This window comes from Lutra lutra, chromosome 5, assembly GCF_902655055.1.
Source record: "Lutra lutra chromosome 5, mLutLut1.2, whole genome shotgun sequence".
Classification (NCBI taxonomy): Eukaryota; Metazoa; Chordata; class Mammalia; order Carnivora; family Mustelidae; genus Lutra; species Lutra lutra.
Window position 1 is genome coordinate 67,428,812 of NC_062282.1, and position 23,475 is coordinate 67,452,286.

Sequence of the window (23,475 nt, forward strand, 5' to 3'; positions counted from 1 at the left end):
GTGGAATTTCTGAAGATAGTCAAAAGGTACAGACTTCCAGTTATAAAATAAATAAGTCATCGGGATGAAATGTATAACATCGTGACCATAATTCTGTATCTCATCTTTCAAAGTTGCTAAGAATAGGTCTTAAAAGTGTTCAGCACCATGAAAAATTTTTTTAAAGATTTAGAAAGAGAGCACAAGCATGGGTGGAGGAGTGGCAGAAGGAGGGAGAGAGGGAGAAAGAGAGAGAGAGAGACAATGCAAAAGACTCCCCACTGAGTGAGGAGCCTGATGTGGGGCTCAGTCTCAGGACCCTAAGATCATGACCTGAGCTGATATGGAGAGCCAGACACTTAACCAACTGATCAACCCAGGAGCTGCAGGAAAAAAATGTTTAACTATATGTGGTGACAGATGTTCTTAACACTCATTCTAGGGATCACTACACAATACACAAATCTTGAATCTGGAAACTAATATAATGTAATGTAATGTAATATAATTAATATAATATATAATATATATAATGTTATGTGCCTCTTGTATCTAAAAATTTTTAAAAAGCATGTTTAGTTATATAATTCTAATAGTTTTAGCAAATTTTTTGAGCATATTTTATAATAATAAAGTAATTTTTAAATTAAAAAAAGATCTACAGTTTGGTTCTGGAGGAGGTAGAGATAAATGCATAAGCAAATGCAAAGTAGAGATAAATGCATAAGCAAGAGACAGCAGAACTCCTGTGAATAGCACTGCTGTCCCAACAGCTGGTGTGGGATCGTGGGCAGGAGCCATTACGATACTGGGGAGGACTCCTGGAGGAGAGGACATTCGCAGTAAGTGAAGGATGGCCAGCCGTCTGCCATGTTCTGCACAGAAGGCCAAGCATGTGTGAGCACAGCAAGAGGAGCTGGGGAAAGGGAACCAGCAGCTCAAGAAGTAACCTGAGGTCATGTCATTTTATTGTACTTTTCCCTAAGATCACCAGATAATAAATTTTCTCAACCAGCCAACCACCCAGCTAGGAGCCATGTAAAAGACAAGTGAGCAGGGCAGAGGGTATCCAACTTGGAAGACATAAAAAAGTCACAATGCAAGGTGACTGAATCACAATGCGAGGTGACCAAGGCCTGAATTGAAGTGCAGTGTCCAAGAGAGATGAATGGGAGGGATTCTGAAATTTTAGGTGATGAGGCCGGCTTGGAAGGAGGGCATACGCTGCCCTGGGGACAGGTGGGTACCAGCAGTGAAGATGGTCCTTCAGGTCTAAGAGCCACTTTGATAGCAAGAGAGACTTTGGACAGTGGAGGACTATGGAGGAGACCTAGGTAAGCTATTATCTCTGGTCTCCTGCTGGCTGGTGGGAATTTTAGCTCACAGGAGGTCCATGTTCTCTTCTAGCTAGGGACTGTGCCATGTTTGAGGTCTACCCCTTATTCACCATTCTCAGAACCAGGAGGAACTGTGTGATTTCTGGAGCTTATTTGAATTTTCTAAGACAACCTGGGAGACCTGTTTTCAGCTGTTTTCTGTTTCCCAGAGATACCTGGCAGAATACTGTCCTCATCACTGGAAGAAAGCTGAACCCTCCAAGACATTTCAGACCCTTATCTTGTAAACCCAGGGCTGCCTGCTGGGATTTACCTTCCAAATTACAAAGGTACTCCAAAACAATTTCTTGTCTTCTGGCTCCTTCATTTTCTTGTCCCTCTCTGTAAATCTGGGCGAGGTTAAATTAAGGAGAGTGGATTGCTTGAAGCTTTAAAATGAAGGTCGCATGGCTGGAGATTACTCTCTGCCACTAGAGGGCACCAGATGCACGTAAAATCTCTAGGTATTAAAGTGCCCAACATTCTTGAAATATAGCAAAAGGTCACAAGAAAAAGACTAGCAAGGAGGTAACTTTCCCACTATCTCATCCTTATTAGCTTCGTTTCTGCTACTGAGTTTATAATGTTTTCAGAGTTTTCTTTTAATTCAGAAATCCAGTAAATTGGAGATACGCAGAATCGATGTTTTTCCACAGACTCATCTGACTACATGGTCTTTGCTACTACTTATTTTCCTCTTATGTGCAAGATGATGTGTGAAACCTATCAACTTTGCATATGGTTGTATTTCAGATTCCGCAACAAAATATTTGATGTAGACAGAATGCCTCTCCTGGATAGCAAAACCGCAAAATACAATTCCCCACTCTCCCCAGTAGAGTACAGGGGTCTCTATGAAACCAAGATATTAGGTTCTTCTGCTGAAATTTAGCAAAGCTGCTCGGACATTTGGTGTTTGTAACCTTGTGAGGGATGGCACAGAAATACAGGGTCATAAAGAAGCTGCTAACGGTCCAGTTTCCTTCCCCAGGCTTTGCCTCTGGGGGTTGACCCTGGAGCCAAGATCTTGCTTGACTTTAGCCAAGCAAAACTAGGCTCATTGTTTGACCTGTGAGGTTTTCCCTAAACCAGAGCCTTGTGTTTTGGGGAAAACAGAAAGGAAGTGAATATCTACCACAAAACTCTCTTTGCTTTTGTTGAGTGCTGACAGGTACTCTCTACTGAGAGAGTACCCTGGTACTCAGGGACCTGGCCTCCCCAGGCATACCCCGTGTCAGGTCAGCTGTACAAGGCCCCTGGCAAGAGAAGACAACATGGGCTGTGGCGGTCCCTAAGATAGGGGTTTGTAAGTGCTGTCAGGGGCATCTTCAATCAAAGAGCACTTTGCACCTAGACTCTAAAAATGGAAATGAAACCACCAGCCTCTCACTCCACTGTGTGGCTCTTGATGGATGGGCTAAGTGAACCCAGGAGGAAGGAATTAGGCCAAATAGAAGGGGAGGCAGGGGTCAAGAAGTCTGAGGTTTTCCTGCCTTTCGGATCTGCACATCTTCTCCAGGACTGAGGCACACACTTTCGAGGGGCAAAGGTTTCTCACATACTGAGAAACCACACAGGGCCTGGTGCTAGGAGAGATTTTCTATCAACAGCCTTAAGAAGAGAAAGCAGGATTCCTGTCTCATAGAGAAACAAATGAGGCTCCGTGGAATTTCAACACATGTCCAAGGTCTTCCTGCTCAGGATAAGGGATAACCACCACCACCACCACGGACCAGGCGCATTCCCTGTACCAAGCTCCAGCCTCTTCACTGTTGTTCGCCACACAGCGCAGAAGAGAGCATCGTACCCATTTTGCAGACGAGAAACCCGAGGCTGCCGGGGGTTAAATCACCACCACCATCTCTTCCTAGCTCTTTCCGCCCTGTTACCACCCGCACGCATGTTTTTGGCTTTGCTGGTTCTTTTTATAATTAAAAAAAAAAAAATCAAACCCCAAACAAACAACATCCCTATCAACGAACTCAGACGCACACCCAGGAACAACTGTTCAAGTCAGCCCTGTGACCAGTGTCGCACGGGGGGGCGCTGGGGCCGAACACGCGCCGGCCCTGGAACACACTTCCTCGTCCTCCCAGGGATCCCAAACTTACCGCGTGAGGTTCTGGGGCACGGAAGGGACGTTCCTGGTTAAGGACGGCGCCTTCTACTTGCCGCATCTACGCAGCCATTACGGGACCCGGGACCGCGTCGGTGAGCCGACAGTCCGTGCGCGGAAAAGCGGTGCGCGCGTGATTGCTTCCCGGGGTTCCACCTGGAGACAAGGCTTCCTGAGCACGTGCGCGGGCCGGCGCTGGGGGCTGCGTTTAGGGTTGCGGGCCCTCCTTCCAGAGCCTCTTCGCCCAATCCAAAGTGCGGCTTTTCAGCAAAAAGATACGGATTTTCAGGCAGGTATGGGCCGTGTGCTGCTTAGCCTTTCTGTGCCTCAGCGTCCTCCTGATAAAATGAGGATACACCTGAGAAGGATACCAGAGTCCTTCCCTTTTAGGTTTGTGAAGATCAGCGGAGCAAACAGCTCAGCAGGTGTGAGTTATTATTAGAAGACCAAGGGAGAGCACCTGCTCAACACGAGGGTCTGAAGCCGCTGGGGAGAGAACTAACTTCCCTAAATGCACCTGAGAAGCCATTTTGGTAAAAATTAAGATTTTCTTCACTTAAAAGTTTATTTGGATGAAATTGTCTTTGAAGGTTAATCTCCTTTCCTTCGTGGGATACAGTATGATGAAGCAGTAAAGGAAGGAATTGATTATTATGAAGAATGAGTGAAATTTCTGGAAAAAAGGCAGTCAGCTCCCTCTCCTTTGGAGTAGCGAGTCTGTGAAGCGACATCAGATCCTGTCCTTTGAAAGACCACAGGCTGCTTGGGAAGGTATGCAGGGGACACGGGCCAAGTGAGGGCACGGATGTCAAGGTGAAAATGGGTGCTTAGAAGGGTCACTGTGGATTTATCAAGATTCCACATAATCCTTTAAATAAATTCAACCTGTTTCCGTTCAAGTAACTGTCTTATTCCATAAATGTTTAATCTGAAGGAGTAATAGATATTTCTCTGGAAAAATACTGAGTAATTACACACTTCTTCCTTGCTTCCTCGGACCAGGTTCCCTCTCTCCATTCCAGCCTCCTAGAAGATAGGCCCAGAGAAGGTTTGCTATGTGGAGCCAGGGGAGCTGAGCTGGATGGAGTGTGAGGGAAAGGAGGTGGCCAAGGAAGAATAAGACAGGGAAGGTCAGAGAATGGCATTCAGAAGGGAAGAGAAACTGCTTTTCTCAAGGTGCTCAGGCTACCCCTTACTCCCAGAGACTAATCAAGTCCTGTAAGGGGAAAGACAGAGAACAAGCCACCAATAAAACTTCGCATACACATTACAGAATGAAGAGAAGGTGTGTATGTGCGCGCGCGCGCACTTTTGTATCAAAACCGGAAATTGTATACTCTGCAAATTACACAGGTAGGACAGCTTTTTAAATACGGTCAGGCATATTAGTCACTCAGAGGATTCTGAAATCTAAAAACATTGCATTTGATAAATTGCCTCTGTTACTTAAAAGTAAATTTCTTTTAAAAGTGAGCTCCCTGGAAGCATGATGGGATTTTTTCAGATGAAGCCAAGAGAAGGAATCCTTATGGTTTGTGACTAATACAGGGAAAACTCTCATCTCAAAGCAGGTGCTCAATGAATGTTAGTATATTTCTGTTTCCCTTTCTCTCCTAAAAAAGGATGGGAAAAACGGGGGGGGGGGGGCAGGAAGTTGGGAGAGGTAGAAGAAGAAAAAATGAAGCAAAGAAGCTAAAGAGAGAAATGAAGGTAATTTTCTTCCCAAAGGCTATGGCAGTTTGTGCATTTAAATCACAAATCAGATTAGATGTTTCTTCCTCTGCTTGTTTCTTTTCTCTGAGTATTTGTTTTAAAGGACGAAAGAATTTAGCATCAGTTGTAAACTGTACCTTTTTAAAACTAACCTTTGCTCTCAGGCTGCAATCATCTTGTTGACTTGATGGGACCATATGATTCTCTTGAAAGTCCAGAGGCGTGAATAGATCTTTGTGTGCTCAGCCTTCATCCAAGCCAAGCCTCAAGAGAACACCATAGGCAAGTGGGTTTCGATTTACAGATACACACAAGGAGATGAGATTTCCTTTCCTGGAAAAGGGCAGGATGGGCTAATGTGCTTTAATTTACACACACGGGGCTCTTTTAGAAGCCCGTATTGTAGTCAGGCCTTGCTCAAAGTGAGTCCTTCGGCAGGAAGTATTGGTCCCAAATGCTTACTGGTAGACAGGAAATCTGGAAAGCCCTCAAGACAAGGAGGTGGGAGGGGAAGACACAGACACAGGAATTTTTGAGACCGGAACGTAAACATCTCACTGTAAAGAGTTCATAAATTTCACAAGCCTCCAAATTTCATTTGGATCTGGTTTTCTTTGTTTTAGTGATTTCCTGTTTTTCAGGCGGGGGTGGTCCTTTTGCCTGGAAACACTGACTCTATATTTTTCCTAACATGTGGTTTTCTGAGGGATAAGACTTCTCTAATAAATGAGGTAGATTTGCTCCAGTCAGCTGGGTGTCAATTTTCTGTTTGTGGACATGGTTCCTTCCCATCACCTATACAGAAACAGTAACTTAACCATCCTTACAGCCCAACAACCTTCAACAATGACTTGTTGGTTCCGTGAACACTCCTAAGTTTAGGAGAAAGATAAACAGGCAGTGCTTTTTAAAAGCATCGGGATTCTCCTCACACATTCCTGTGTGCAGAGAAAAACGTTTGCACTGGTTGCAGGTTGAGCCCCAAAGCCCCAGGGAAACGTCTGTGTTGCTCACAGGGGGAGGCATTCAGGAAAAGCATCCTTTGCCACTTTTCCATCCCTATTCTACACATTTGTCCTTTGTTCCCTGACCATTCGGAGAGACAAAGGACACCTCTATCCTTTGTTTGGTTGGCTTTTCCTTAGTGGGGCTTCCTGCTCCCAATTTGGATCCTATACTCCATTAAGACTGTTCTTGTGACCGGAAAGTGATGAAAGAAACACATTCCAAATAGTAAAAACAAGTGTCCAGGAAGGATCTTGCCAGCAGGTTCAAACAAATGAAAAAGCCAGGCCTCCAGTTTCTCTGTCTGTATCTAGCACAGCTGAGGGAAGAGTACCAGCGAGGTTCTGGGCAGCTCTGTCAGGCACAGGGAGCCTGGCCACACCACCGTCCGTGTCACGGGCTGGACCTGAAAGGGGGGGGAGGACGCCTGTCCAGGACAGATACTCTGGCAGTGATTTGAACAGCTCTTGCTTCCCTTTGTCTCATGTCGTATGTCCCCCCTCCTCCCTTTCTTACCCTATTTCTCCCCCTTCCTTTTTTTGGCATGTCCTTTTTTATTCTCTGCCCAAAACCCTGGACTCCCCACACCTTCCAGCTACCTAGCAAATACCCACAAGTCCCCTCTCTTTAGTGGGTCCCCTTCTGTGTATCGTAGCTGAGATAACAAGGGCTCTCCGTTATGGAGGGCTGATCACACTTACTGTCTCCCTCAGGCGGTCCAGCAAACTTGGGGCTGCTGTATGAATCCAGATAGGCTAACTGTTGCAATAGGCCATCCCAGAATTGCAGTTGGTGTTTCTCGCTCTCCCGCCAAGTCACAGCCCATGTTCCTGGCTGTGCAGCTCTTTCAAGCAGTGAGCATGTGGTTTGTTGTGCCTCAACTGTCCTGAAGCCTTTTGCGTAGAAGGGAGGGAGTTTGTGGAAGATCACAGGGAGCTTTTAGGGGCCAGGTCTCTGGGTGCCATCCCACCACTTCCTCCCCACGTTCTTTTGGCCACAGTCTGACATTTGGTCCCCCTCCAGCTGCAGGACAACCAGGAAATGGAAGGTGAAGACAAAACTTCATGGTGGGTGTGGCATGGTCTCTGCAAGGAGATGATGTCATTTCCTCCAGGTATGGGAATCAAGGCTCAAAGAACAGAGTCATCTGTTAGTCATCTACATTGTAGAACCCAGATACCAACCCTGTGAATATGACTCTGAACTACCATCTCAACCTTGTGTTCTGCTTTCGTGGTCTTCCAGTAAAAAGTTATTCTCTCTTTTATGCCAACGCTTGATCTTTTACAAATTTTCTTGCCCCTCCTTATCACTCTGTGCTGCACCTGTGAGTGTCCCAGGGAGAAGGAATGGTTTTCTTCATATCTGCATCATCTGCAGATAGCACGGTGCCTGGTACACATTGGGGGTCAATAAAAGTTTGACGAATGAAGAATAGCTGCAGTTGGCATGGGGATGCATGGAAGGGGATCTCAGGCATTTCCTAGTGATTGGATTAGTCACCATACAACTTCTCTAGATTACAGTCAGGAAGTCTGGATAATAGTATTGCAACCATCATCCCCATGGGGCTATTTTCAACCCAGCCATAAGATTGATCATTTAAAAACATAAGTCAGAGCATATCTCTCTTCTGCCTAAATCTCTTCAATGACATACTTGTACCCAGATCATGGCTTGCTTCTTTCTTTCTTTCTTTCTTTCTTCCTTTCTCTCTTCTTCATCTTCTTTTTAAAGATTATTTATTTATTTAAGAGAGAGAGAGAGAGAGAGAGTCAGCATGGGAAGCAGGGGGAAGGGTAGAGGGTGAGAGAGAAGGAGAAGGAGGAAGGAGACTCCCAGCTGAGCAGGGAGCCTGATGTGAGCCTCGAATCCAGGACCCTGAGATCGTGACCTGAGCTGAAGGCAGACACGTAACCGACTGAGCTACCCAGGTGTCTCAGATCTTGGTTTCTTAATACCATGCTCCAACTGTAGTAACCAGGGTTGCTAAGAGCAATAGCTGATTCCAGGGCTATACAGAGAAAATTCATGATGAGCCTGGAGTACCAAGAAATCTTGTAGGACCAAGGAAATACTACTACAACTTACAGTACCAAGATATGCAAATATGCTAAGAACAAAATAAGAAATAGGGGCATGTCAAATGGACACAGGAACTAATCTGAAAGAGTGCCCAATGTCCAAAGCCAGAACAATTGGAATAACCAAGCAATTATGATAGTATTGGATTATTCAAAGAACGAAACGATTATAGCTGAGCCTGCCCTGATATAAACAAATGAATAAATAGGGAGAAAGGATAAATCTTCCTTAGAGAAGAATTCCAAAAATAGCAGGAATGAAGGAAACATAAGACGACCATTCGAACACTACTTGTTATGGTCAAGATCCACTGAGAGATAGTATTAGTGGGCACAACTTTAAGAAGCAGGGTATTTCCATAGCTTCAAAGTATCTGCAAATGTGTGAAATGCACATTACATACTGTGGCAGTTTTAACATAAATCACAGATTCTTTTTTTAAATTTCTTTTAAGGTTTTATTTATTTCTTTGACAGAGCGAGCGAGAGAGAGAGATATCACAAGTAGGCAGAGAGGCAGGCAGAGAGAGAGAGGGGGAAGCAGGCTCCCTGCTGAGCAGAGAGCCCGATGCAGGGCTCGATCCCAGGACCCTGAGATCATGACCTGAGCCGAAGGCAGAGGCTTAACCAACTAAGCACCCAGGTGCCCCTAAATCACAGATTCTTAGCTCCTTAGTCTAGGAGGAGTCTGCACTCCATTCCAGTGTGGGCTGCACGTAGGACTCACTTCCACTGAACAGAGTATGAAAGGGGTAAGAGTTACTTTACAGTGGGTAATCCTGGCAGACAACACGTTCATCAAGGGATCAAATTTAACACCACCAGTAGTTAACCACAGTGATATCACGTACTCCCCATGATATGTGAAAAGAAGGACACTCACCTCTGTAGAACCTTCCCCCAAACCCATAACCCCAACCCGTAACCAGGGGCAATGCCAGGCAAACATAAATCAAGGTACATTTCCCAAAGACCTGACCAGGGCTCTTCAAACACATAAAGGTCATGAAATGCAAGAGAAGGATAAGAAGCTGTTCTAGCTCAGAGGGGATGAAGGGGACATGACAAAGTGCAGCATGGGATCCTGAGCTAGAAGAGAACATGAGTGCAAAACACAGTGAAGTATGAGTAAGGTCTGTAGTTTAGTTAATAGCTTTGTACCAACACTAATTACTTAGTTTGGGTAACTGCCAGGGTTACTTAGTTAATGCGATGGGAAGCTGGGTAAAAAGTAGATGGGATCTTTCTGGATCATCACTGCAATTTTCCTAGAAATCCAAAATTATTTAAAAAGAAAATGTTTCTAAAAACTTTGAAGAAGAAAACCTCATGTCTCCATTTTGTGCTCTCTGAGTCAAACCAAAGCTCTTTTCCCTAGCCTGTGAAGTTGGTATGATTCTCCTTCCTTCCCTCTCTGTCCATCTTCTCTCACTCCCTCCCTGCCTCCCACAGTTTTGGCTCTGCTCGGGTCTGTCTGTCCCTCCACACTCCTCGCATGCTCTCACCTCGGGGACTTGACATGCTCCTTTTGCAGGAAAGCTTTCCCCGAACACACCTTCATTGTTAGTTCCCTTATCTCTCAGATTTTTACTCAGAGGTCCCCTCACCTGGAGGCCTTCTCAGATCAAGCTATATAAAAGAACACACAGATCCCGCATGCTGGGTTCCCGCTCCTGCCTTGTTTCTCTCTATTGCACTTAACATAATCTGCCATTCAATATATTTTGCTTTTCCTGAACTGTTCGTCTCATGGGAAGCAGAATAATGGCCCCCAAAGTTGTCCGTGTTCTAACCCCTAAAACTGATTAATGCATTAGGCTAACACAGCAAAGGGGAATTGAGATTGCAAATAAAATTAAGATTGCTAATCATCTGACCTTGAGATGGGGAGATTATTCTGGATTAGCTGGATGGAAGAGAGAGGCAGCAAATAAATTGGGAGTGATTCAATGTGGCTCCATCCCTGTTTGCTGGTTTGGGAAATTGAAAGAAGCCATGAACCAAGGACTGTGGGGAGCTTCTAAAAGCTGGAAAAGATGAGGAAACTCTTTCCTACGGCCTTCAGAAGCCATGCATCACGGCTGACATCTTGTTTTTAGTCTAGTGAGACTCAGATCATTCTTCAGCTTACGGAACTGTAAGGTACAAAATTTGTATTGTTTTAGGCTACTAAGTTTATGGTAATTTGTTACAGCAGCACAAACAACTGACTCAGCACATGAACAAAGTCAGTGACCCATCCCTAATGTCCAAAAGGGACCTTGTCTGATGAGGGCTATCACTCAGCCAGTATGGCAACTGATGCACAAGGCGAGGACGGTGTTTATCATCAATGCTTCAGAGATGGTCTGCAAGTCAGTGAGGTTCCATGAACACAGGGAATGTCTGAGGGGGTGGGCGCGTGAGGATTGGTGCCATCTACTGTGGAGTTTCTGCCACATGCTCAGAGACCTCACAGGCATGGTCCCAGCTGTGGGGTAAATACCCTAAGTGAGTCCTTTACCATTTCTTGTGTTCAAGAGGCAGAGTCTCTAGTGGACTTGGAAAACACTTCCAGACCCTCTGTCTGCATGCCCTCACCACCTATTCTGCTTTAGACGAGAGAAATGGTGGCCATAGCATCTTGGAGCTTTCTGTTTGGGGCTGATTCTGAGGTGTTAAGGAAACCTGACAAGAAAAAGCTGATTGACGAATGCATGGCCCGTGCCTCTGTTGAATTTTTTCAGAGTCCTTCTCAACTACAGTCAGACCTTTAAGGGGTTATAGATTGATGGATGAATTTCCTTGTTTTTATTATGTAGAATAACAGAAGAGCCAGAAGCAATAAAACCAGAATATAAGAGCACTTTATAAATAAACTAGAAATAATAGATACTTGAAAGATAATGTCCAAGCACTTTAGAAATGACGAAAGTGCTTAGACATTTTTAGACGCATGACTCTGACTTTATTCCAGAATCGGATTTCGTCATTAAATTTCTTTTCTGAGTCACTCAGCGAAAGTTTTAACTACAAATAAAACACAAATCCAACACCCAGAGCATCCACCATGAAGTGCTCACTGATGGACTTAATGTCGCTCTAATCACATTGTTTCGGTAGAAGATTTTGGTTTGCCCATGAAAAGAAAACCCGCCTCAATTCAGCTTAAACAGTAATGGGAATTGATGGGCTTATATAACCAAGAGTCCTGAGGTGGGATGGGCTTTGGCAGAATGGACCCAAAAGTCTAAAATGTCACGGAGACTGTATTTGGTTCTGGCCCTTCTCTCCAAAATTTGTTGGCCTTTTCCCTGGACTGGCTTCTCTCATTTCTACCGGCTCCCAGAGGAGTTAGGTTCCTTCCCCACATCTGGTGGATAGAGACACCCCGGCTGGAAATTCGGGGTTGTTACTAACAGAGCAAAGGTCAACAAATAAGGCCTGTGGGGGAAATCCAATAGCTGTCTGATTTCGTAGATAAAATTTCACCAGAAGATCGCCATGCCCATTCAAGGAGTTACCACAGAGAACTTATGTCTTGAAAAGCCTAAAACATTTACTGTCTGGCCACTGACAGGAGAAGTTTGCTGACCCACTGAAGCAGAATTTTAGAAAGTAACTCCTTGAGGTCACACCCAGGCCAGAGGCTGTTCTCTCTTCTCTTTGATTTTCTTTCTTTTTTCCCCACCAAAGAAGAGGAGGAAACTTCTTCTCAGGCAAGTACAGCAAGTGATTTTCAAAAATCGTGAGCTCGACTTCCTGATGGTTTGGGATTTACACGGATCCCCACCATAGAGAAGAGTCACAGCAGTAGCTCTCATTTGAGAAATGGAATTTTTGAGGATTAGCACTAATGATCACCAATAGCCTGCACAAGAGGTCAGATTCTGTGTGAGTCCTCTACATACACTGACCTCCCACAAAATCTCTTGAAGTGTGTTCTGTAATTGTTCCCACTTACGAGGAGGTGACGAGTGTTGAGGAAATGTCCCTGGCTTACAGAGCAGCTGCAGTGCTGAGTGAAAGCTAGGCCGTGAGCCTCCAGAGCCCCCCTGTTAGTCGGCACGTGAGGCTGCCTCACTGAGTGGGAATTCAAACTGAACAAATGCAGAAAGAGGCCAGGAAGTATCTTCAGTTTGGGACGTGACTCAACACTAAACATGAAAAAGGTGAGGTGTGCAAAACAAGTGCAAAGGGCCTTCGTGTGACCAGAGCAGGGAACAGAGCACGGGAAAAGTGAGGAACAGAAAAGAAACATTCCCTTTAGGGGCCCCTTGCTATAGGTTCAGACAAGATCCTGATGAGGGGGCTTAGGAAGGGAACATCTGAGGCAAGGCACGTCAGTGTCAGACAGAGTGAGTGCCTTGGAATGTACCCCTAGAAGTCACTCTATAGGAAAATGGGCCTGTGGTCAACTCCCTTGTAGAAATACCCACATGTGCTAAGCTAACTTGCTCAGGGAGATTCCCAGTGCCAGTGTTTTGACACTTTAAGAAATGTTACAGGAAAGAAACGTGTTTGTTTAACCCAGTATTTACTGAATTTATTTGCCCATAACCCGTTCTTCGTGAGTAGGTATGATGTCTATAAATATCCCAAAGAACAAACTTTGGATCCATTTTGTTGTATAATTTAAATGCATCACTTAAATATTTAGTAATAGGATTCATTCCATAGCCCATCATGGGAAACTATTCGTTCTTAGGTTACTTTTTTGGGTTGTCTTTTCTAATCTTAGTAAAAGAGCCCTTCCAGAGCCATTAAAATAGGAATCTGAAGTAGGTGGATCTCAACAGGCAAGAAAGAACGACCATAGAATGGCGAGGTGAGCTTCCTTGCCAAAAGGTGCTGTGGAAAGCCCGCTCATGGGAGACATGCAAATACCAGTTCCCTCTCATTGCAATGACAGCATCGTAAGTAGGATTGTTATAATATCCTATAATATGCTACAGGGCTAAATCGTGCAGGACGACTGAGTAGGTAATCAGAGACAGGAAAAAACCTGCAAATAGTACAAGTGATTAAAGTCAAAGGAATTTAAAGATGGAAGCTCTCAGCACAGCATGGATTATGGTTGAAAGGGGATGGTGCATCAGAGGATAGGACATCTGAGCTGGATCTTCGATGGTCTAGTGGATGTGGGCAGTGCAGGGAACGGGGAGAGGGGGTCTCACACCAGCAGGGGCAGAGCTAGCCTGGATGCACCCAGAGCTGGGGCAGCAATGTGTGGAGGGTGTTGGCTGTAGTTGGTGGGATCTGAGAGGTGACGTGGTCGGTGTATGGAAGACCTCAATAACCTGGCAGAACAGTGTGGCTTTAATTCTACTAACAACACTGTAGGTTTCTGAAGATGGCCAGAGTGTGTGTCATCTGACATAGATCCTTCAGGCTGCAGCATAAAAATGGATTGGCAGAAAGGGAGCTCAAAGAGGAAGCAGAGTTTCCTTATTACAGAGAAAGAAGGGATGGTTAAGGACGATTCATTCTGGTTCCATGCATCCAAAAGGGCTAACTTCCAAATCACCAAAGTCAAAGTCATCGACTTTATTCTTTGGAAATGTCCGTAGGCATGGGTTCTATAAGCAACTATAATTGACTGACCCTCTGTTGAATCACCGTAACAATTAAGAAGATGATTTGCTTGCTTTTGTTTCTCTCTTTTATTTATGAGAGAAAGAGAGAGAGAGAGAGAGCATGAATGGGGAGAGAGGCAAATGGAGAGGGAGAAGCAGACTCCTCACTGAGCAGGGAACCTGACACTGGGCTCAATCCCAGGACTCTGAGATCATGACCTAAGCCCAAGGCAGATGCTTAACCAACTGAGCTATCCTGGTGCCCCCAGCATTCTTACTTTCTACATAGCCTTTGTGAGTCTTGAGTCATGCTGTTTCTTGAACCCTCCCTGTCCACCTTTTCTGCAATGATGCTTCATTAATCTCATTAGTCTTCTCTCTTGCTGATGTCTTCTTTTTCCATCTTTCTTAGCTTTTTTTTTTGTCTGCAGACCTTCACAAAGCCTCTTTACTCAAAACCAGCAAAATGATTATCCTTTTACTTTCTCTTTCATGTATGTGTCCTACCTTTTTCTGTCTCTGACTCTGTTCCCCTCACTCTTCCTTTGACCTGAGCTGAAGCCAGATGCTTAACTGACTGAACCATCCAGGTACCCGATTGCTTTCTTTTAAAATATTATGTGTGCATATTAAAGAATTTTAACCATGTACATTATTTGTTTATCACAGCATATTTGGGACATACAGAAAAATCCAGGAAAGAAAGTAAATTATCCACAGTCAGAAATGGTTGTATGTTTGTGGACTATTCCTTCCAGGAAACAACATGGCGGGGCCTTCATGAGGTAGTAGAAGACCCAACATGTGAGGCTCAACCATTGCTGTGGTGATGTTTGATGGCAGCCTGGGTCCAACTGAGGGGAGAGGAGCAGGATGCATGGGCAGGTCACATGGCTGCTCATCTGTCTTGCTTGTAAGCACATGTGAGTTAGGGTTAAATGATCTTGACTTTTCATTCTCAAGGGTAGGTCAACTGTCATCATCTCATGAATGTGACCCTTTGTCATGCCATCCAAACTCTAAGGTCAAGCCCAAGTCAGTAGCACGTATGAAAGAGACACTTCTGCTTTCCACAAGTCTTGAAATGTAACGTGCGTCCTTAGTGAAGGTTTCTAGAGGGAGTTCACATCACGTAACACACAATTGAACTGCCTGGAAACCTCTTTACCTGGTCTTCTCTGAAAAGCCCTACCTGGCCCAGCAGAGGTTCCTAGAAAGCTCTCCCAACAAACGGTCTCTACAAATTTGTAGGATTTGCTGGCTCGCTCTTCAGTGTTCTCGATGCTTAAACTTGCTTCCTCCTCTCCCTGTTATTTCTGGAAGTTTTCCTTTTTAGAGAGCTCAGTTTCTTTCTTTCTTTCTTTGAATTTATGTGAAGAAATTAAGTGTCCCTAAGTACTCGTCTTGCCTTTACCTACTACCCTCTCTGAGATGAAGGCTGGGAAGCCGAGCAGTTCTGAGAATCTTCCTTAGAAAGCTGAGGAGAGTAGAAGATAGTGAACCACTAGGTTTCTATAATCTTGTACCTGCCACATCAACAGGTGGAGGTGATCCATTTTATTAAGAGACTGGAACTCCTTAATCCAGATTATCTACAGGTTAATTCCAGGCAAAGATAATCTCTGGAAAGTAGAAAGCTGAATACTGCTAGCAAATAAGCTGACTCTAAACTCTGGGAGACACCTGAAAAAAACTCTCACTCCTGAGAAGTTGGCTTCTTTGTGATGTTTTCTGCCACTTAGAAGCACAGGTTTGGCCACAGTGATTTATGAGATGGAAAGGCTCACACCAGCTCTGGGGGCCCTGAATGTTGAGCAAGGCCAACTTGCTTCATATGGTTGTAGTCTTATATAAACTTTTCAGGAACTCCTGGGTGCTATTTGAGAGCTGAAATGATGACTTCTCAGCCTTATATTCTCTCAGTGGCCATTCATATCATACCCAAAGTCTGACCATATCAGGGGTACAGGCCGGGTCCCTGTGTTGGTTTTATGACAGTTAAAGATGGCTGGGTGTGGTCTCACTTTTGAAAATATCTGTGAGTCTCTCTTGTAATTTCCAGGTTTTGGTAGCAAAATCTTTATCTCCTGCCATTCCTTGGATCTATGGGTCTGCTCTCATTTATGCCTCTCCTTGTCCCTCTGTCTGTCCTGCATTTGTATATACTTCTGGCTGCATGCGCCAGTGTTTTCTCTATTGTGGAGTTCAGTCCAGTCTTGTCTTTGCGGTTTCTTTGGGAATCGTTTGAGCACAGACTATAACCCTTCCCTTCTGCCATAAGAGATGAATTTTAAGGCTGACAATGGACTTCTTAAAAAAAAAAAAAGGCTTTCAGCAGCTTATGGTAAACTATTTAAGGAACAAGAACCAACTGATGGGAGTTGCATGCAGTCATGACATGTGAGAGAGAGAGCAGGAGGTCTGTTGCTCAAGAACTTGACAATAGAAGGAGTTCTGACTGTCACAAAGCACAGACTCTCAGGTGGGAGGGGTGGAAGACAAAGGTAGGAATGTGAATCCATGCCTTGCTGGAGTGTAGTAGGTCTTCAAAAAGCTCCTATGCTGTCTCAGTGAAGCCTGCCCAACCAGAGAATAAAAGAGGAGGTCCCAAATACATCAGATCCCACTTGCTATGGAGATGGCAGAAGCTCCCTTGTCCATTCTGAGTGTTGCTATTGAAAAGGGAGGAGTTTTATTCCTTAAGATCAGTGAAAGGAGCTTCAAGGGACCACTTAGGTAGTTGAACATACCCTGTCCCCAGGCTTGAATATGAGGCTAGATCAGCCCAGATTTGGTGGAGCAATGGGAGAGTGTACCTCCTTGAACAAACAAGATGGCAGGTTTCCATGGATCAGATGTGGGCCTTTCAGGAGAGAGCTGGCCTATCCACAAGGATAGTCTGGAGTGGTAAAAGGATCCCACAAAGGCATAGACTTCTGAAGCCCAGAGGCCAACGAGATGATAGGTGGCCACGAAAGAGGCATTGCTTATTCAAGGGCACTGTGGTCAAAGGCTCCAACTGGGTTCTCCTAGAACCTGCTGACATACCCTGCTAGAATCAAGCCCACCTGAGATATACCCCATGCCTAAAGGGCACAGACACCAATTTACATCTGTAACTTCTCTCCCTACCCCTATCCCTGGGCCTAATCACAGAGCAATTAGAGCAGAAACTGTGGGGGAGAGAAGGGAGAACAAGAGGGAAGAAGCCCAACATTTTCTCCTCCCCCTCCTCATGGCAGAATTCCAGGGCAGAACAGACACGGATGGGGTGATAGTGAGAGGCTTCAACTCTGAACGAGTTTGGAATTTTGTGACTCTCCTAGAACAGCCTAAACTCTACAATTTTCCACTGGACCAGACTCAGTAATGTTTGAAGGTAACCAGAGAACTTTTACTATCTAAGCATGATTGGAAATCAGAAACATCCCTAAAGTTTTATTTCAGGATCAGGAGAGGGCAGGTGAGGGAGTTTAATCGGCAGAGAAAAAATAAAATGGAATTGGTTTCTAGATCAATTAACAAGCTGGTTCCATGACCTGAACACACATTGAGATGGTGTGGCTTTTGGGTTCCAAGGAAAAGGTCAAATGCCAATGACCAGTGAAGGTATTTGCTTAAGTTGCATTCTCTCTGAGACAGTGTCTGTAAATTGGTTGGCATCCTGTCTAGCACAGCACAACCCTCAGTAAACAATGGTATTATTATGTTAGTTATCGTTAATTGTTACTGCACAGCATGTGATTTAAGACACATCCATTAGACTCTCAACCAGCCCGTGATAAAGCAGGGGCAGTTCCAGGCGTCTGAAGAGGGAGCTCTGCAACCCTTCCTCCCCAGGTTAGGTCAGAGGTGATGGGGACTCTCCCAGCTGTGGCTTCCCCCAGAAAAGGATTGAAGGGATGAGTTTGACCTTAGGGCAGTAGCATGGCAGAAGGATTGGCTGTCTTGTTGTGGAATCTTAGCTCCTGAGTCTGTGGTGGCATAAATCATTAACCTCTCTGAAATTCAGTTTTCTCATGTTTAAAAACCCCAAAATAATGTGTACCTATGGTAGGGGGATTGATAGCTACTTAACTGAGTTGTTGTGGTCCGTAGTGGGCATTCCATCTGTTTGTTCCTGTCTCCCACTTCACCTAGCCTAGCCGTGTTTCTCTTTCAACTCGATATCAGGCATTCTCCAACTTTCCTGTTCTATGCCCTGTTTCCTCTACTTATTTGGGAAAGTAGTCTAATAAATTAACCTCTAATGGTAGAAAGGAGTGGTTATTGCTGAGACTGGAGACTGCCTTTCAACAGGAATGTGAAAGATGAAAAGTAGAGAAGAAATCTCCGATCCTCAGCTTTCCCACCTGTGTCAACCTGATGGGACAGGGTTAGGGCTGGAAGGACCACAGTAAGTACCTCCACTAGGCTGGTGTTCCACTGATGGCAAAAGCACCTTTTTTCTGATGTGGGTACCTAACTCTTCTAGCCGATGACAGTGACCTACTCTGTATGCCTCTGTGCCTGGCGCTGAATTCAGAACTTTGGTTCAGGATCACATTGCATCTCTAACATCTGAAAGGGGAGGTATCGTTAGCTGAGAGAGGCACCTACTCAGACCCCAAACTGGACAGACTTCAGAGTAGTGTTCATCCCAGACACATCCCCATGAGAAGACAATACTGACATGATTCAAGGCATACACATGTGGGTGGGGAGAAAAGACGAAAACTTTGCAAAGAGGAACAGAAGTGGGGGAAAAAGATGCAAAGTCCCAAACATGAAATGCTTGAGATCGTCCTTGAGCTCTTCATCTTCCTTCCTTGTGAGCTAATACCCATTTCTGTTGGATCAGCACACAATCTGCTTTCCACAAATCTGCCAGGTACTCGACTGCAGACAAGGTGTCAAAGCATAATGCGTGTGCATGTCCTTTCATCTGGAGCTGGCATTTGGCGGTGTTTGAGAGGACTTAACTTTAATTAATTGACTCCTCAGGAAGAGAGCTGACAGTTTTCCCTTCATGGATTTTAGAAAGTTGAGTTTTTTTCCCTCAAAGATCTTTACGGTGCTCTAAATCCCTGGGCCTGTGGAGGAGGTGATCATAAAAGGGACATGTCTTATGGGGGAGGGTCTCCTGCTTCACACCGCATGCAGCGTTCTTCACCCTTGCAGGATAATGGAGATCCTAAAGGATAATCACAGGGGTATTTGGTATTGAGATAAGGGGGAAATGCAAAAATTATAACCGAGGTGTGGTCCCTGACCATTCCTCCTCCTTGTCATCAGGAAACTTTCTGGTGGCTTCCGGTCTCATCCCATTCGAACTTCAGTGCACAGTGAGCATCTCCCAATCCCAGCCCTCTCTCCAGAGGTTCTGAGCACACTGCCATGGGTCATCCCTAATCTGTGAAGCGAATGTGGCCTCATGCTGGCCTATCCCCCTACCTGGAGGGAGGCAGCACTGGGAACTCATTTGCCCGGGACTGGGACCCAATGAAGCCCAAGTAGTAAGTGCCGTTAGGGTGGGGGGATGCAATTCTGGGCAGAACATGTGTTGGATGACTGGATACCTCTGAGCCAGCTCCTTTGCCATCAGGAGTAACCTTGGGATTGTGACCTAGTTTGGGTGAGGAGCTGAGTGTCTACAGAGCTAAAGGTCTGAGAACAATCTCAGTGAAACAAGACCCCCATACTGCCCTTCCCTGAACGGGGAGAAACTCCTACCGAGTCAGCACTGGCAGCTGCGCTGTGCTTCCTTCCGTAGGCAAGGACTGCATCAGCAGAGTGACAATCAAACCACGAGAGCTGAAGAGCATCGACTCCTGGATTGACCGATCCAGACTGAACATCTCTATTCTCCCAACATTTGTATCTTAAACTCCTAGCTGCCAATGATGGTATTTGGAAGTGGGGGCCTTTGGGAGTGACTCGTGCCCTTATAATAGAGACCCCTGAAATCTCCCTTGATACCACCACCAGGTAAAGACACAGCAAGAAGATAGCCTTCTGCGATCTAGGAAGAGGGCCCTTACCAGACACCACATCCACCAGGGTCTTGAGCCTGGCAGTGCCAGCCCCCAGGACTGTGAGAAATACGTGTTTGTTTGTAAGCCGCATCGCATGGTCGATGGTATTTTCACACAGTTGCTTGAACAGACTAAGACTCTGACCAAGGGAGGTGTTCTAGTCTCTCTCCTGGGATAGCTGGTCATCAAAACTGGGCCAAAGCACTGAGCAAACACCCCTGAGTCTAGGAACTTCTTTTGGGAATAAAGATCCCAGGGATGGAAGAAATGCTTTCCCCCACAGGTGGACTGGGGGAATTAGGGCAACTTAATTTGAATAGTAAAAAGAATGGTACCTTATTTTGTTTCCCCAGTTAGTAGAGTATGGCAGACAGTTCCATATTACACTGCAGATAATTATTATTGGGAAGCCAAAAAATGTGTGTCCCCACTCAACAGCCAGTTGTTTTTAGTGCTGATGTAATGGCCCCAAGAAGACTTTGAAAAATTTAAGAAATCCGTAGTTCCTGCTGGGAGCCATGCTCATGTAAAGATATGGAAGAACCTGCAAACACAGGATAGACAAGCGAGGAAAACAAGCCTGGAGCTCATCTTCATGAATTTATTATGAATGCCTGAAGTAAAAGCTAGAACCTGGTTTGAAAAATAAGGAAGTCCTGTGTTTAAATCACTGAGCTGTCCCCATGCATCGGACTCTAGTGACGATCCCTGAATTTGGTCTTTCTTTTCATAGGCCTTGTGAAATAATGAATCATTTCTGGGAGAAGACACCTGGATAAAATAAGAGATGAAACAACAAATAAGAAAATGAAACATTTTCTTCTGAGAAAAATAGAACTAGGCACCTTCAAATCTCGGCACCTTCGAATCTCGTAAGCTTGGCTGTACCAAGTTTTCTTTCTTAACTATTTATAGCAGGTATCTATTTAAGTTCTGCCGTGTATCCAAGATGAAGATTTAGGAATGGCTGTGGTCTTGTTTCAAATGTTTCATTGCTAATGCTGATCCGTAATATGATAGCTTTATTTTTAACATACTCTCTTTAGACACATTGTATATTCAAAACTTCCCAAGCCAGAATAGTCAGGCAAATTAGATCATGTCCAGCAAGTATCAGAATGAATAAAGGATGCCTTAAAGGCTGGCAGGGAAACCATTTCAGTCTAAGGCCGTAGTCAATTGATCAGAAACTTTGTTCATGTCATTAGGAGAATCAATGTGTCTTTAATTATTATTGCTGTCTACTGGGAAAACCAGGGAATTACAGAATCTTAAAGCCTGATTTCACCTTTCTTTTTTTTTTTTTTAAGATTTTATTTATTTATTTGACAGAGAGATCACAAGCAGGCAGAGAGGCAGGCAGAGAGAGAGAGGAAGGGAAGCAGGCTCCCTGCTGAGCAGAGAGCCCGACGCGGGCTCGATCCCAGGACTCTGAGATCATGACCTGAGCCACCCAGGCGCCCCTGATTTCACCTTTCAAGAGAAAGACAGAGTCCACCTCTTGATAGGAAGCGACAAGATCCGTAAGATCAAGTAGGATGGGACATATCTTTGGACAATACAAAAGCTATAAAGCTTGTTTTCTGATGGCAATAGAGCCAATGCAAGAGTTTTAAAAGAATGGTGTAACTCAAATCCTTGTACAAGTTCAATGTACAAGTTCAGCCTAGAATATTCTATCAGTTGTAAGAAAGCAGACATAAGCAGATATCAAATCCAGCATTACTGTCTTCCATTAAGTTCTATATATGACAGTATAAGACATTAGCTAAACCAGGTTATTCCTGCATCAAAAATCCAGCTGAGTGAATTCTACATTAGTTTTTTATCCAGGACTAGCCTATATGTTTACATATCATTATGCACAAACTCCAAGTCAATCTTTGGATTTTGCAGTGATGTTAGGAAATCGTGAGATTGTCCCCATGTTTCGACACTCTGAACCTATATTTAGACATAGAAATACCGTTGGCTCCCCTCGTCTAACTTGTTGAAGAAATGTGGTCACCACCATGGGAACCTGGACTCATACTCTGTTTCCAAAGGCACATAAACTTTGAAACCAGGCAAATTACGTTAGCTCAGATGAGGACAGACTCTTGGATGCGTTTGATCGATGCTAATAGATTTGTCCCTCTGAAATTTCTTTGCTATTTCCCAGGAGGAACATAAAAATACCTCCGTGTGATGCAATGTGGGGAGACAAAAACCAGCCTTTGTGCCTCAGGGTGCGGCTCTTTGGGGATGGAATTCAGACATGTTCAACATCTCTGTCCTTTCCTCTCATCTCTTTTCAATGCTGTTCTGGGTGACCAGGATTATCAAATACCGCTGGGCGGAACAATCGAGGCAGGGACACAATCAGCGTTTGTCTTGGGGGAACAAAAAGATTTCTTTTAGATTAGGAATCCACCAAATCAGGCTTTTGCAAAAACTTCTGAGTTGTTTTATTATAATATCTATTGGTTGAGATAGTGAAGGCTTTTTAGCATACTTTAGATGATAATAAACAAGACTCAAAGTCCTTTTATGGTGCAGAATTGTGTGTTTTTTGTTGTTTTTTTTTTAGCAACATTTGGCAATATAATCGATGTTGTTTTCACAACTTAAAGTAAAAAGCATTTGATATAAAACCGCTGTTGCAGAATGACATTATATTCTAGCGTTTTCTTAAAAAATGAACATCGTTAAAAATAACTTTTGAAAGAAATGACTCAAACCTCCAAAAGATATAAACTTATCTCAAAGTAGTTAAGTGATGGCTATCTGTGCATTTTAAACCACATCCCAAGTGTGGAGAAGATATAATAAAAAAGCAAAGAATCTTCATGGTTGGACAAATATTACATATTTTGTTCTCTAAAGAGAGGCTTTTTCATGTCTTTATCTCTTTGAGGCTGGAGTGCCTGGTTGGGAGATAGGCTGACATTTGTTTGTGAAAACCTTCTGGACTGTTCTCAGTTCAGCCTCCATTTGGCCCCAGGTAGGGAGCTCTGCCACCGGAGTTGCTGCATGGTTTCTCAAAATGCTTAAAAATGCAACAATGGGTAGGGCTTGGGAAGCTTTTAAGTTGCTGAATCTTATCAGCAGTGCAAGTCAATGTTGTGAATGCTTCCCTCAGTACCTAGATGAAGAGGGAGATGGAAAGAGACAATAGGATGGGAAAGAAAGGGGAGAGAAAGTGACAGGGAGAGGTGTCACCAGCTGGGGAGTGGCTTAATAACTCTTTACTGTGAGTTTGTGTGCATGCTCGTGTGTGTGTGTGTGTGTGTGTGTGTGTGTGTGTGTGTGTGTGTGTGTGTACACTGAGGGTGTAGGTTTAAGCTTGGTCATTGTTGCTCAGGAGATCACTATGAAACAGGTTATATGACACTTCTATGTCTTTTTATTGTTTTCTTAATTTTAATTTTTTAAAAATTTTTATTTAAGTAGGCCCCATGGCCAGCATGGAGCCCAATGCAGGGCCTGAGCTCCCAACCCTGAGATCAAGATCTGAGCTAATATCAAGAGTCTGACGCTCAACTGACTGAGCCACACAGGCCCCCCTGTTTTTATATTAAAGAAAAAAGTACCTAAGGAGCTCGGGTAATAAGGTTGGGGCTGTGGATGTCAGCTCAGAGAGCCCTGATCTCC

The 23,475-nt window shown here is 44.5% G+C and overlaps 1 long non-coding RNA gene across 1 annotated transcript; it reads left to right on the top strand.

The window, feature by feature from the left end:
* Positions 1–1,165: 1,165 nt before the first annotated feature.
* LOC125099703 (uncharacterized) lies at positions 1,166–20,692 on the top strand. Its single transcript, XR_007127329.1, has 3 exons — positions 1,166–1,313; positions 19,188–19,323; positions 20,576–20,692. It is a non-coding gene; the product is annotated as an uncharacterized LOC125099703 (long non-coding RNA).
* Positions 20,693–23,475: the final 2,783 nt, after the last annotated feature.